The sequence below is a fragment of the Uloborus diversus genome, chromosome 1 (genome assembly GCF_026930045.1).
Source record: "Uloborus diversus isolate 005 chromosome 1, Udiv.v.3.1, whole genome shotgun sequence".
NCBI lineage: Eukaryota > Metazoa > Arthropoda > Arachnida > Araneae > Uloboridae > Uloborus > Uloborus diversus.
Genome location: NC_072731.1, coordinates 109,506,734 through 109,519,801, shown reverse-complemented (window position 1 = coordinate 109,519,801; position 13,068 = coordinate 109,506,734).

Below are 13,068 nucleotides of genomic sequence, written 5' to 3'. Positions count from 1 at the left end.
TTAGTTTGTGGTGGTGTCGAATTTCGCTTGAAGTCAATTTTGGATTTTCTTGATAATTATTTCATTGCATTTTTTACTCCTCCATAACTAATACTTTTGAGTGAAATACCGTGAAATTAGCAATTTATTTTAGATTTAAACACACGGTAGTGTGTCAGCCAAGTTCGGAAATCAGGCGACACATCTGCCAGTGTGTATCTTACACGAACCACTTCAAGCTACTTTTGACCCCCTCATTTCTCAAAAACTATTAAATCTACGTGCTTGAAATTTTGTATGTCTAATAGAGCTGCATAGTAGACCTATAATCCTAAATTTCATGAGTGTTACTCTTATAGTTATGGAATTATTAAGATCTGAAAAGTGTCATTTTTAACACTGACTCACTCACTCATCAAAATGTTTACGAACTTCCAAGTGTGTCACATACTTGAAATTTGGCATAAAGATAGATTTTCATGCACATTTTTTTTTTCATTCAATTAGAAAACAATTTTTTGCTTTCTTTGATATTGGATTTAAAACTTGGCAAGTTTGAAAAAAAATAGCGATGACTAGAACTTGCCGCAAGTTTAAAATATATTATCAAAGAAAGTAAAAAATTGTTTTCTAAATGAATTGAAGAACATGGGAAAATCCAACATCTATGTGGAACTGCTATGAAACTTGGTAACCGTTTAGATCTGAACTATTTTTTGTCGGTGACACCGTCTACCTTGAACCTCATTTCGACCGAACTTGGCTTCTTTTTCACATTTATGTTTTGTTGGGATTTATGTTACAAAACATTTCAAAAATTAGCTGAACGAAATCAAGTACGTATCGTCAATTGGGGTAAACGGAAGCAAGAGGTACGTGTAAAAATCGGGTCAAAGGAAACAAACCATAGGACCAGAGTTTAAACATTAAAATGTATTTTCAGCTACACCAACTGACCCAAATGAATCAAATAGCCTCATACATTACCAAATGCAGCACTTTGAACATCAAAATCAGCAAGGAACTCATTCCTTGGTATAAATACGTAAAATTTTCCGACGTTCATTTTATCACACGTTCACAACACACTTCACACGAAGTAGATTGCCAACTAATGCCTAGTTGCTGCTACGATTGTTGTCAAATACAACACTTGTTTCATCTGCTCTATCGTTAAACGCCCCGAATTTATTATATCATTTTCAAGGTTCGAATATTAAAGAGAGCAAAACTTGGCATCCGAACGCAAGGATAAATCTGGTTTAAAATTGGCGACAGCAATTATTTTGTTTACATGAGCGAAGAGCCTCTGGCATTCTCGGCGGGAGATAAAACGAAAAAAGGGACTGATAGCGATTATAAAAAGTTCTGCATGGGCAAAATTAAATGTCAAGGAAAGCGAATGGTAGCAAAGTCTTCAAAAATATTTTTAAGAGTAGAGTATCAAACACATATCCTCGTTTACCGTTTTACCCTTACGTGGTAAATCACTAAACGGATAACTTTAAAATGCCCAAGCATGTAAATTAAATTTCATTCTTGCAGTTGGAATTTGTAATTTCTCATTAAAAATACTACATTTGGCATATTTGTAATCACAACTATTTTTTATTTCTTCTTTTTATTACTATTATTTATTTATTTATCGTCATCGTGTTAGCCAAAGTTACCAAGAAACTACTTGTTTGGCAATACTATGAATCATTTTATCTCTTTAAACAAAATTTGCCCTTTGAAACAAGCTATTACTCAAGATTAAAAGTAAAAAATATAGATAAATTTAACTATTTTTTAAATGTAAAACAATTCACCAAATTTAAGTCATTAAATAACATTTAAATTTCCATCAAAGTAACCCGCCCCATCCCACCCCCCTCCACCCAACAAAAGTCACCATTATGAGCTCCATTAAAGTGAAAAATAATCCGCCAAATACTTTTATCAACCATCAAGTGAATAAAACAATAAAAATTCCATCAATATGCAAAAGTAAAAAATCACAAGCAAACGTGACCGGGACAAGGAATTTACCCCCACCCCTTCCCCTCCCTTGAAAAGGTTTACCTCTTCTAGGAGAATTTGGTGAAGAAGGGAGATGTTATTGGCACGGATTCGAATTGAAATATTGCTTAACTACTACAAAAGTAACTCAATTAAACTCAGCGCCAGTTACCTTTCCTCCCTTCCCTATTAGCCTACAAAGAGATGAACATTGTCAAGGTCATAGTTCAGCTTATCAGAGAAACACTTTATTGGCTTATATTCATTTATTTATGTATCTTCTCTCAAGGCCCGAATAGTAGCTGGCCCCCGAAGGAAGTCTTGTGAGGAGACTCCAAAAAAGAGAGAAACATTGAACTACATTCGAGTTCCACCATAACTGTAGGGGAGAAATTTTGAAATATTCACAATAAAATATGAACATATAACAGTGGCGTACCTAGCATGGGTGACAACCGAGGTGGTAATTAGTGGTGTCATCCGTCATCCCCCTTATCCTACAAACGCAAAAAATAAAAAAGGAAATATTCTATGTAAACATGAAATTTATACAATTTTCAGAAACAACTTCTTTGTGTTATAACGAAATTTTAAGTGGACTAATGTACAAAAGACAAATAAAACTATGAAAGTTTTTTTTTTTTTTGACTTGCCCTAGACACAAATGTGCAGGCCGTCCTGAGGTTAAAAAGTAAGGGAGTGTATGAAATTGATGCCCCCCTGATTATTTTAAACGTTTATCACACACTTGGAAAGATAATGGGGTTCAGTTTTTTCGTACAAGAGAAGTTGTTACTAGGTTAAAGTATTGACAATATGAATCGAATCCTAAGTATATTATTCACTATGATTTGGGGAAAGAAAAGGTGGGTCCCGGGGTTCCCCCCCCCCCCCGCGAAAGTTTTCAGATTTGTAGTTTTAAAAATGCATTTTAGCTTCATAATTTAAAAACTTTCAATTCCACTAATTTTGTCACTCCCCAGACGGATAAAACCCGGGGCGACCATCCCCTTCCCACCCTCAGTAGCGAAGCCACCGCATATAAATGCACAGGTTCATCTCTGTATCAGTGGTAACAATGAACAAGCTGTACAAAAATGCCTCTACAAGAGAGGTAACAATTTTTATTAGTTTAATATGAATGTGTAACATTTATTGAATGATAGCAGAATAAATAACAATATTTTTAAAAACCATAAGAAATATGCATCATAATTTCAAAAAAAATTACGGTAAGGAAATTAATTTATATATATATATATATATATATATATATATATAAACATTGTTGAAACAATTGTTGAATGATGACTTTTTTTTTATTTTAATGAAGTTTGAAAAATTTCATTAGAACATATCAACGAGATTTCACTTAAGAAATAAAATAAATTAAGAAAAGAATTTTTTTGTAAATAAAAATTCTGACTTCAGTTAAAATTAGGGGGGGGATATCCTTTTTATCAATAAAGAAAAATCATGATTTCACTCCTTCAAGAAATCGGGAGAAAAGAAAAAAGGATTTAAATCCGTAAAAATAGATCATAGTACAGAAAAACCCCTCAAATGCGGACACCCCTATTATGCGGACAATTTTTAATTCCCCAATTCCAAGGCAAATAACTTTATTAAACCCATAACCTGCGGACACCCCTCTATTGCGGACAAAAAAATTTGACGTTTATGTCTTCATTGGAGGGGTTTTACTGTATTTATTAATTGATTTTTAACTTTACCTTTAGCTGTAGCTAATTTTCAGTTTTGTGTGAGTTGTGGATCATTATATGATGACATAAAAGTTTTTTTTTTTGTTAAGGACAACTAAAAAGTTATGATACTCAATATTTCCAATATTTCTGCCATTACAATTGAGTGCATTAAAGATGTCCATAATTTCTGAAAAATTGGTTGTGGTAAAAATTATTACAGACATATTTTTCGGATAATTTTGGAGTAAAAGTTCAAGAGCATGTTAAGCTAAATTCGCACGCTTTAGACAGCTGCGCTCGCGAAAAAGTAATGGTTAAAACTCAGAGCAGGAATTGGTAAATGAAGGGAACAAGTTCAACCTCAGCAAAAGCTTAAGAAAAGACCCCAAGTCACGTGACTCAACGACGACTGGCTGACACGTTTTGCGAGAAACTAGTGAAAGAAACCTGATTTCGTCCTTCGCTTTAAAATATATCACATGACTTGGGTTCTTTGCTTCACGAATGAATGACTTCACTCCCTCCATTTTCAACTTCTCCATTCCAAAACCTCTTTCATGTATAAAGCCAAAATATAACTCAAGCGCGCACTTTAATTTAATTACAGCCCACGATTGAAACAAAGCTAAACTGTATAAAATTTCTATTAAAAATCTGAAGACATGAATTTTAATTATTTTTTTCTTTTTGAGAGGGCGGGAGAAGCGTTGAGTTGTACCAGATAAACATAAATTAATAAGTGCTTGTAGAAAATCTAAAGGTCATAATCTGATTTTCGAGCGGAGGGGAGCGAGATTAAATCATGAATGGATCATAATGAAAAACGTCAATATAAATTCTGAAGAGACCAACAAGAAGCTCCGTCCAGAACTAAACGAGCCTACTTTTCCGGAAACCAATATAGACTTTCTAATATCTGATCAATATTCTTAAAATTAGTTAAATCACAAATAATTTTAAACATAACTTTTTAACATTTTAACCTGATCTCTAGAAATAATATATGCCTTGCTCATCGGAAGAAAAAGATGTGTAAAAGAACAATAAAATAAAAGTACAAATTAAGTAGTAGCACCTTTTAAACAAAGCAGCTATTACATTTTTATCCATTAAAACAAACTTTAATTCGATTTCAAAAAGAAAAAAAAAGAATGAAAAATAGAAACCTCATTAAAATAAACACATTATGAAAACCAAAAAAAAAAAAAGGTGTTTTTACCTTGTAACCAAAAAATATTAAGAAAAAAATAAACGTACTTTCAAAACAAACAAAAAACAATAAAATGTAAACTTAAAAAATAATTTTGATTATTAAAAAAAAAACCATCTGCTCATGTCTTTATGATTCTAAATTCCTCCGTCAAACACTGAATACATAAACTTTAGCTTGAAAATAAAATCAAATCAAATAAACAATTATTTCAAAGTGAAAGCCATGGCTACGGAGTCAGTCTCATTTTGAAGAAAAAAAGTCAGATTCGGAAGTTGATGGTTTTTATACAGAGTCGGAATCGGTCATTTGATTCCAACCCAAATTCGATCTCTCCGCATATTCGCCATCCAAGGCGCTCACAAAGAAGGCGTGTCTGCTCTGCAGGAGAGGGGGAAACGTTGCAAATCAATGAACCGTAACTGAATCGTAGGGATTTTTCTTAAGGGCATTGCAAATTTTAGGGAAAAGGGGGTCTATTCACGATTTGGGTTCGTGGTTAGGGGAAACCACGTGGTTCGCGTGAGTTGACATTTTGAATATCAATGCTAAGTACTGGAAAAGTTCGCCGTTAAAATTCAGCATTAAAAATATGTTTTTGGTGTTTTCATGCTATATTTTTGGTTTGGGAGAAATATTTCATTGCGCCGCGCTTCCGTTTGGCACTCGAATTTGGAAACAGGGAATGAAGGTCATGTTGTAGCGTAAAATGTAGAAGCTTCCATACCTGTCATTTGCTCAATCCATAGTCTTAAGAAAAACTATGTAAAAAGTCAATCGGATTCGCCTTAAGTATTCTATCATCTTCTATTTAGTTCTCATTTTTGATTTTATTGAATGTGCATTATAGGCGTCAGATTCAAAGAAAGTTTTTTCAAAAAACAAATGTTTACAAGCGTTTTTTGTTGTCATTCCTGCATCGTTCCTTTGAATAAAAAGTTAGTCTGTATAATATGCTACTGCATCAAACGAATTTTGTTATGGAAACATCGATAACAAAATGGGCAGCAAAAGAGTGCTACTTAAGACAGTACTTTTAAATCTAACACTCTATTGCTGACTTTTTTATTCTATAGGCTACACTTTTTTGAATTGTGACAGGTAGGTAAAAATAGTTCTTGTCCAATGTTATTTCAATTATGGTGTTTTGATGCTCAAATTTTTACATTAGTTTCATTTTATTTCGTAATGTAATAATCAGGATTATTGATATTGTTTTTTGTTTGTTGTTATTGTAAAAAACTCCATTAACAATTGAAGTTACTTGATTTTTTTTTTGTTGCATGTTTTGCTGTTTTAAGTTGATGGATTTCATTGAATTCAGAAACAATACTAGCACAACCTCCAACCAAGATCTTGATAAAATTTAAAACTATGAATTCAAATTCTCTTAAATTTCTGCAAAAAACCGCTGTATTTCTCCAGAGTCTCCAGTGCCATATCATAACCAACAACAAAAATGTCAGTGAGTAGAGTACCACAGTGATGCCAGCATGTTTTTTTTAATGATAATTGCTCTTTTTTCAACATTATTAATTGGGAGAAACACAAAATTAGCGAACAACATCTGTTACTCCCCCAGAGGCCATGTCAGATTAGTCGGGAATTAGGGGCCCAGCTTGGAATCTGAGACATATAAATGTACAAGTTTTGTGAGAAGAGGGAGACCTGGCGACCAAAATGACAAGGGACCCGCATCGGCTCTATGCGGATCTGCGCTTACCAAAATAGGGTCAACACCGACTGGAATTGGGTCCGCTTTGCGGCCCCTTCAGAAAAATCTGCATTGTAAAAGCGGCAGCTTCACAAAATTCCACATCGTAAAAGCGGCTCATTCACAAAAATTTGCATCATGAACTAAAATTTAAGATATAGGGCCCCTTGCCACATGGTGATCCAGTATGACAAAGTGGCGACCTCCAAAAAACGGTTTTTGTGATTCTATCACTAGGACATTCAATTCTCTTCTTATACTTCATATTGTGAATGAGCATCATTTTGCCATGCCCATATCTAACCTGGCAATTCAAAATAACTTCATTTTCAAAAACAAAGATAATTTAAAAATTTTTGTTTTTTAACAAAATAGCGACCCAGAAAATAAAACTTGAATCGACCCCTGAAAAATTTTCTGAAAATTTAAGAAGTTTTCAAAATTATTGTCTTAGTAAGAGGCCATTCAGCAACTACATAAGGATGATTTTGGCAATTTTCGACCCCCCCCCCCATAAGGGGAGTAAGATTTTCATCCCCCCCATCTTACGTAAGATTCCACTTCGTTATTCAAAATAATAAAATAACGAATCGTACATCACTGGAAACGTTATTAAATTCACTATTAAATTTTTTTTTAAACATTTTTGTGCAAAGAAATATTTATTAAAAGAAATCGTGACTGAATGTTTTTTCGACAAATTGTTTTTGAATATGATGCGATACTAATTAAAAATGAGACATACGATACACAGTGCGATTCTTTTATTATATTTTACACTATTAGTTCTTTGAAAAACAAGAAAAAAACATCTCATCCTAATACGTTTTTAACCTTGTAGAAGCAAATGAAATATGATCCCTTCCAAACCAATTGACCGCGCGATTTCTAATAACAAATATCTACTTGGAAAATATTACGGAAGAATGGGTTTGACCCCTTCCCTCGCCCAAGTAAGGGTATGTAGAGATTTTTTCCAACTCCCCCTCTTCCTCGTTACACATACATAATTAATGAATTTCCCCTAGTGTCATTGAGCGGACATTAGCGTATCTGTATACGGGCGTCCCTCATATCACACAGTGATTCTACAACACGGTTTCGATATTACACGGAACAAAATTTTAATTTAATATTACACGGTTTCAATATAACACGAATTTCAAAAGATAGAATTTCATTTTTGTATAATACTGTTAAAAAATGTATGATAATAATTCTAAAGCCACCTATAACACTAACTTTTAAACATTTTATTTTCTCATCGGTGTTCTAAAAATAAAAAGACAAAAATTGTTTTGTTTCCAAAATGCATTGCAAGAAAATAACATTAGGACTAAACATAAGCTAAATTTGGCAAACGTTAAATAAAAAACGTAGTCTAAACAATATACAATGAAAAAAATACAATAATTCCATTTATTTTATTTTTTTCTTTTGATCGTTGTTGCTCAGAAAAACTTTATTGCTATAGAAAAGCTCAGATTTTTTCCCCTCTGATAAAATGCGTAAAATGTTCTTAGTAAAGAAAGTTGATGAAGTTGACCGCCATTTTTCCAATGCGTACCTCTCTTCTATCCATGTGCAAATGAACATCCACGAGGTGATAAGGGGCTAGGGAGGGTCAAGGGATCTTAAAACTCTTAGGAATATTTTCTCTCTTTAGGGAAAAATAATCCCGACGACTTTTCCCTTCCTACTTTGTAGGGAAATCACTGAAGTGTGATGATGCCTCACTTGATTTCACCTGTCAATCATTTGGATGGCAAAACGGTGGAGAGGGCGAATTGCCGGAGACACGGGTCATTTTCCCTTGCAATCCGCAACTGTCAATATTTGCGGAGTCGGAGACTAAATTTCCAGAAGTCGGAGTCAGTCACAGTCATTTTCCCTCCGTGTCTAAATTTACGCCAAAGCTACGGAATCAGAGTCGAAGTCGGGAATTCGGAGTCCGACTAATTTTCGGGTATTCGAGCCGGAGTCGACTGTCCTAAAATTCTACGAGTCGGTAGCAGAGCCGTGTCCAAGGGGAGGGTTTTAGGGGTTAAACCCCTCCCATTGAAAAAAAAAAAAATCAGTGAATCATTAAACGATTTTCCAAAACGTATTTTAAGCTTTAATTAATTTTAGAGTTAAACTCTGATACAGTATTCAACCTCTTTAATATTTCCCCAACTTTAACAATTCACATTTTCCTCAATTGTAGGATTCCCAAGCACCTTCGCTTCTAAGTGCTTGAAAACATGGAATGGTTGGAGAGTCCGGCAATGCTCTAAGAATGCAGGGGAAAATTATTTAAAAGAATATTAGACAATGACGTGGCCTCCCCCCCCCCCCCCAAAAAAAAAAACTTAGGGCAGGGAAAATGGTTACTTTGCTTACTGTTTTTTTATGGTACGCCTTTAGTGTTGGATGAATTAGTCGTTTCACACAGAAAAAAAAATTTCTATGCGAAACAGCAATTTTTTTTTTTTTTTAATAAAATTTTTATTTTCATTCAATTCCTGTTCAATGTTATTTGACGGAGAAACAAAAGAAAAAAAAAGAAGGAAAATGAGGTGGCATAAAAGAAATATGTGTGCTTTTACAAAATGTTCAACTGTACAAATAAGATTTCATAAAAAAAAAACGCAAAACGTATTTAAAAAAAGCCTAGTTATCGAATTAAAATGAACTATTCAACACGCTTAGTTAGTTTTCCTTTGACAAAGCAAGTTACAAAGGGAAAAGGTTTCAACCCCTCCCTTTATGAAATCCTGGACACGGGCCTGGTCGGTAGTTAAGTCATCAAGAGCTATTTTCGCTCCCTCTCCAGCGTTTCGCCATCCAAATGATTGACAGGTGAAATCAGGTGAGGCATATCACTTCAGTGATTTCCCTACAAAGTAGGTAGGAAAAAGTCGTAGGGATTATTTATCCCTATCACTGAGCTTAAAGAGAAAATATTTCTAAAATTTTTAAGATCTCTTGCCCCTCCCTAGCCCCTTATCATCTCGTTGGTGTTCATTTGCACATGGACTGAAGAGAGGTACGCATTAGAAAAATGGCGGTCAATTTCGTACGATCTCAACGCGGAGGGAAACTAGCTTTGTTCCAAGGATATCGCATCGCTTACAGAAGAACCGGAAAATTATACTGGAAAACCTGCAGTGGTCATACAGTTCGTTTTTTGATGCCATATTCCACATTTTTGGAAGTTATTAAATTAGTAATATTAAGAGACAGTAATATAGCCCAATTTTCTGGAAAAAACAACAACAAATCAGCTTTAGGGACCACGCCCCCTAACTTCTAAACTTCTTTTGACCCCCCACTTTTTTGGTTCAAAAGTCCCCCTGCTTACATCTTCGGACATTTTCAGAAGCCAGATTTTTGTCACTTAGACGAAGATTGAAGGCTAGCATCCAAAAAAATTTTTAGTATAACGAAGGACACACATCCATTGGATAACCAATTCCATAGTTTGCAAGGTACACCGATCACGCAACATTTTTAAGGTTTTGGGGAATTCGCTTACGTAGCGTACCGTGCATAAAAAATGACAAAACGTACAACTTCAAATTTAGCATTTTTATTAAATGCTAATGTATTATATTGAAACCAAGTCTTAAGGTAAAAATTTTATAATAGCTGAAATTTCGACTAAAGAGAACATACAAACAAAAACTGACTGCTAGAATATACAGCTCAAAAAAAAAAAAAAAAAACCTTTATCAACTTTCTTTACTAAGAACAAAACGCATTTTATAAGGGGGAAAAAAATCTGAGCTTTTCTACAGCAATAAAGTTTGTCTGAGCAACAACGACCAAACAAAAGAAAAAATAAAATAAATGGAATTATTGTATTTATTTCAATGTATATAGTTTAGACTGTACGTTTTTTATTTATCGTTTGCCAAATTTAGCTTATGTTTAGTTCTATTGTTATTTTCTTACAATGCATTTTGGAAACAAAACAATTTTTGTCTCTTTATTTATAGAACACCGATGAGAAAATAAAAAATTTTAAAGTTAGTGTTATAGGTGGCCTTAGAATTATTATCATATATTTTTTAACAGTATTATACAAAAATGAAATTCTATCTTTTGAAATTCGTGTTATATTGAAACCGTGTAGTATTAAATTAAAATTTTGTTTCGTGTAATATCGAAACCGTGTTGTAGAATCACCATGTGATATGAGGGATGCCTGTATACAGATACGCTAGTCTCCGCTCAATGAGATTAGGGGCTATTCATTAATTATGTAAGGGTCCCGAGGGGGAGGTGGTGTTGGAAAAATCTCTACATACCCTTACTTGGGAGGAGGGGAGGGGTCAACCCCATCCTTACGTAAAATTTTCCAAGTCGATATTTTATATTAGAAATCACGCGGTCAAGTGGTTTGGCAGGGATCATATTTCATTTGCTTCTACAAGGTTAAAAAAGTATAAGGTTGAGATGTTTTTTACTTGTTTTTCAAAGAACTAATAGTGTAAAATATAATAAAAGAATCGCACTGTGTATCGTATGTCTCATTTTTAATTAGTATCGCATCATATACAAAAAAGAATTTGTCGAAAAAGCATTCAGTCACGATTTCTTTTAATAAATATTTCTTTGCACAAAAATGTTTTTAAAAAAATTTAATAGTGAATTTAATAACGTTTCCAGTGATGTACGATTCGTTATTTTATTATTTTGAATAACGAAGTGGAATCTTACGTAAGATGGGGGGGGGTGAAAATCTTACTTACGCTTACATGGGGGAGGGGGGTCAAAAATTGCCAAAATCATCCTTACGTAGTTACTGAATGGCCCCTTGCTTTGACAATAATTTCGAAAACTTATTAAATTTTCAGAAAATGTTTAAGGGGTCGATCCAAGTTTTATTTTCTAAGTCCCCATTTTGTTAAAAAAAACAAAATATTTTCCTAAATTTTCTTTGTTTTTTAGAATGAAGTTACTGTGAATTGCCAGGTTATATATGGACATGGCAAAATGATGCTCATTCACAATATGAAGTATAAGAGAATTGTTAATGTCCTAGTGATAGAATCACAAAAACCTTTTTTGGAGGTCGCCACTTCGTTACATTGAATCACCATGTGGCAAGGGGTGACCCTATATCTTAAATTTTAGTTCATGATGCAAATTTTTGTGAATGAGCCGCTTTTACGATGTGGAATTTTGTGAAGCTGCCGCTTTTACAATGCAGATTTTTGTGATATGGCCGCAAAGTGGATACAATTCCAGTCGGGGATCGAACCTACTTTGGCGAGCGCAGGGCCGCATAGAGCCGATGCGGGCCCATTGTCATTTCGCTCGCAAGGGCTCCCTGTTCTCATACAATTTGCACATTTATATGTCTCAGATTCCAAGCTGGTCCCCTATTTCCCGACTAGGCTGACATGGCTTCTGGGCGAGTAACAAATGTTGTTCGCTAATTTTGTGTTTCTCCCAATTAATAATGTTGAAAAAAGAGCAATTATAATTAAAAAAACACATTCTGGTGTCATTGTGGTACTCTACTCGCCGACTTTTTTGCTATTTGTTATGATATGGCACTGGAGACTGGAGAAATACAGCGGTATTTTGCAGAAATTTAAGAGAATTTGAATTCAGTTTTAAATTTTATCAAGATCTTGGTTGAGGTTGTACTCTACTGTAAAGTATTGTTTCTTAATTCAACGAAATCCATCAACTTAAAACAGCAAAACATGCAACAAAAAAAAAAAAAAAAAAAAACAAGTAACTTCAATTGTTGATGGAGTTTTTTACAATAACAACAAACAATATTAATAATCCTGATTATTACATTACGAAATAAAATAAAACTAATGTAAAAATTTGAGCATCAAAACACCATAATTGAAATAACATTGGACAAGAACTATTCTTAATTACCTGTCACAATCAGAGGCGTAGCTAGACCCGACTTTCGGGGGGGGGGGGGGGTTCTTCTTTTATATATATATATGTGTGTGTGTGTGTGTGTGTGTGTGAGTTTGTGTGTAAATTTTTTTAGTATTAAAAAAATTAAGAGGGAGGTGAATCTTACATACTTTGAATGGCGTGCCCCAATTCCGATACTTGTGGCAAACAAAACAAAAGCAAAGAATTTTTTAATTTTTTAATGTTATGGAAAATTCAACTTTTTTTTCCCTCCATTTAATTTAAAGTGAAATTTTCTAGCAATGTCTTGTCAAAACCAGTCTATCCAAATCAGGGGGAAATCAAACATCTGATAAGCGTGTTCCGTTCATTTCAGTGTGACTGCTTAATTTAGAGGCTAACACACATCTACAAAAGCTGGCATCCCTAAAAGCTAATAGATACTTCCATTTCCGCCTGTAAACTGGATGTTGAACTTTCAATCTCATCGATGGTCAGACTATAAAGATATTATATTTATGATGATATATCTATAAAGATATTTATTTTTAATTTTATTAGCTGCTGTAGAATTTACATAAATA